The sequence below is a fragment of the Plasmopara halstedii genome (genome assembly GCF_900000015.1).
Source record: "Plasmopara halstedii genome assembly, contig: Scaffold_292, whole genome shotgun sequence".
Classification (NCBI taxonomy): Eukaryota; Oomycota; class Peronosporomycetes; order Peronosporales; family Peronosporaceae; genus Plasmopara; species Plasmopara halstedii.
In genome coordinates this window covers 1,177,167-1,180,875 of record NW_020187213.1, presented here as the reverse complement: position 1 = coordinate 1,180,875, position 3,709 = coordinate 1,177,167, and positions in this window count along the sequence as shown.

Sequence of the window (3,709 nt, the reverse complement as noted above, 5' to 3'; positions counted from 1 at the left end):
TATACTCTTGGAAGTCAAGCTTCCTCTGTGCAAGGTGCCGTGTGACCCGTCACATGATAAGTAAATTGCCTGAGAGGCTCACGGTGCCACTCATTGGTGCAGTGCATGCATCCAAAATCTGAGAGTTGCTAATGCAAGTTTACTAAGTCAAAGTTGTCTCTGTGGTTGGTGCACTACAACTTCGTTGCACTTAAGAGTACTTATTGCCAAATCAGGGCATGTAAGACTGGATTAAAAAACTGAAGTCTTTGCTTGGCCCTGAAGGCGTGCAAAACCTGCTTCGCAAGGACCTGACTCGATCATTGAGACATTTATTAGCTTTGAATATGCTCTGCTTGATCATTAATAGCAGACGATGTCGGCATCGACTGCGTCCATGACGCCATGCCGACTACGAATGAGTGTCTGGAAGACGGTTTCCGATCAAATTTTGAACCCGCGAATTACCACACTTGAGAGAACCGCCTGCAATATAGATGGAGCGGTCAAGTCAAACCGCCCCATCCGTCAGAAATGTTCCATGGAGACGGATAGGTGCATGAAAATTAATTTAAACACTGTTTGAGAGAAATGCGTTGCATTACCCGCCTAATAGCCCCGCAAGCCAACTTAATTAAAGCAGGCGTCCGATTCGAGCGTCTTTGAATAGTTGACTTTGCAAAATACAGAGACGCGGACGTCAGGGTGAAAAATTAGCGCATTAAATTATTTCTGCCGAAAATCCAGTCAACATTTATTATCCAGGTTTTTCAGCTATTATAACTTTGAAAGTCTTGGCTCACGGGCAAGCTGAGATGAACTACTTCGGAGATGTTATCCACGATACACTATATCACTGAAAAGCTTTAGGCGCTGCAAGCGGCTCGAAACCGTATCGTAAATTCGAACAGATAAGATTGTAGAAAAGTCGCTTCGTCTCTAGCAGAGCGCTTCAAATCTGATCGGAGGATGAGCGGAATCCGAGTATAGCTTTAATCCCCTCACTTAAATACAGGATGAGCTTGCAATGATTGATAAACTATCTACACAATAACCGTCAACGGTCCGAATCAGCGTGACCACAGCTTAGTCTTGTAGACCACAGGCTGTATATCAATTAGCTGATAAAACCCTGTTTTCGGCGTCACGCATAACATTACTACTAAAGATGGTCGATCTGGTATCAGCAAGTCAACTATATTGAAAATCCCTTTCCGTCAACGCTGGATCCACCTTCTGACAATGTCAAAAGTATCAATTATTTACAATATTCTGGATATTGCCTGTAAATTCATTCACTGCCAGACTTAATGGAACCCAATATCTTGTGAAGTGGCGGGGATACCTCGACTTCGAGAACTCATGGGATCTTAAGGTGTACTTCAACAAGACTGCCTAGACGTCGTGGATGATCAGAGCGATCATGCCGTTCAGCGTCGTTGTACGCCATGCGCTTCTAAGCAAGAGCCAGGGAAGCCGAAGGGTCATGAGCCGAGCTCAGGCTATGGCTCTGAGCTGCTGTGGTCGCAGACTTCCCGTGTGAGAAACCACACTGCTCGCGGGGGCGTGATGGATTGATCCATACGTCGTAGGGTGACAATACCAAGGTGGTCGGCGTTGTGCCTTGAGTTTGGCAAACTCGAACCGAAGATGGCGTTCCACGCACACGTACATCTCTTTGTGTATCCACTGTTAGTTGGACAGCGAGGAAATTTTCTGGTACCGCTGCACCCATCGCTCAAAGTGCTCTTCGTCATCTGCAGCGGTTTCGCCAGGAGTGAGTATTGTATCAGATAAGTACTTCAACGTTCTGTTGTACCAGAATTGGAACACCACAGGAATCGTCGACATCGTGGGTACAGGAGCACCTCCTATTTGAGTTCGAAATAGAGTGCGGTAGGTATTTCTTGGGAGTTCTTGAGGTGTTAACTTATCGTTGGACAAGCTCAGCCTGTGTAGTGACCTGGGGGCCGACCACGTAGACGCCCAACGATCAAGTGCTCGCATTCTTCGCTTTAGTAGCAGGGTCCGCCGAGCGGAAGCCGTATTCGACACGAGGTTCTAGAACTGACCATGGAAGCGCGCGCATAGCCACTCTCCGGGCAGCCTCCAGCTACTGCTTCTGTACCTCGTCGAGGCGATTGGTAATGATACCACTACCCCCGGCAGTCGAGAGGTCGGGAAATGGACATGATGTTCGCAAGGTTCGAGCATGGCTCACGTCGCGCCACTTCGCCCTCCTCTTTTTCCCATCCTGGGAACGGAGTATCCGCCTCGTTCCTCGACGAGGTAGTTCATCGCCCGTCGGTTGTCAGGGGCTTGGGATACGCTTTCCTTATAGCCGTGGACGTGCTGTCCGAATTTGCACGAATGCAGGAGACGAAAAAGGGCTCTGCCGCAGGCGCTCTCCGAAGCAGCGAGGCTATGTGTCTTTCGTCTTATTGAGCAGAGAATGCAGGCAGATGGTCACGCGAACCTCAAACAATGCGACAGCTAAAATGCTCACATTTTTGATGGGGGGAGTGTAATGGGATTACACGTATTCTGCTACCACGGGGTGATTCACACTTTATGGTGTGACCACACAATGGTGTAGCTCTACCTTAACAAAAAGCCACTAGGTGGTTGGACTGCTAGTAGTCATGCATTTTGATAAGGTTTAATTAGGAAAACCTACATATTTAGAAATGCGCGTCTTCCCTGCAAATGAAACCAAAAATACGATTTACATTCTGAATGGAAGAGTTTGTTGTTTTGGGTTAAGGTTGTAGTTACTCTTGGAGTAAGCGGATTGCGATCTGCTACACTTGTAATGGTTCTAAGTTTAGAACGAAGGTCACCGACCTTAGCTTAGCTTCCTCTAGGCGAAAGAGCTACGGCAGCCCAGCTTCACCGATTCTAACAAGGTCAAAAAAAATTTGGTTTGCGCCAAAGCATACTTGTTGATATTGGCAAATAGCATATCAGCGCATACACTCGATCACAATCTGAAATATTTAGTGTGATTCTTAACAATCAGGTTCCCGCTTTCTGCTCGATTATTGACGAATATATCGTCGCATCGGTTAGTGCATGCCAGGATGCGGCTTGGTTAACCATGTCTCTGAAATATTGGCATGTGATGTGCATCAGACAGTCTTTTTGGTATTATCAGCCGCTCCTAGAGCACTCTGCTCAGAATACCCACAACACTGATAGGGAAATCGCTGTCACTCTTAGCATCAGATAATGATCGTTTACCAAATATTTGGCATGCAGTCGATCATACTGATTCGCGGGAATCGTGACTACATTTTGCTTATCGGAACCATGCGCAATTCGCCACTTCTGATAGCCTTTTTACTCAGAAAAGAACGCCGACTGTGGAGCTTCTTTCATCTAATTTACGCTGTACTGCACACGGGAGACAGGGTAAATATGTCGCAATACCCCCTTATAAGGATCATCTCCGTGTGACGTGATAGTTCAATTTGGGAACTAAGTCGATTTCGCGGCGTATATCCATATCCGGGGCTACACGAGTGGTGTGTAACGGGGTAACACATACCCTGGTATCAGGTTTGTGTGTCACACCAGATGGGCATGGTGTGACCACACCCAATCAAGAATACGGTACGGGGCTGGATAGCCAGTAGTCATACATGCATTTATATTTTACTACACATATCTAGAAAAAAATTAGCATTTAAAATTAGGCGGCTTTGCCGCAGTCAAAAATAAAAAAGTCAGC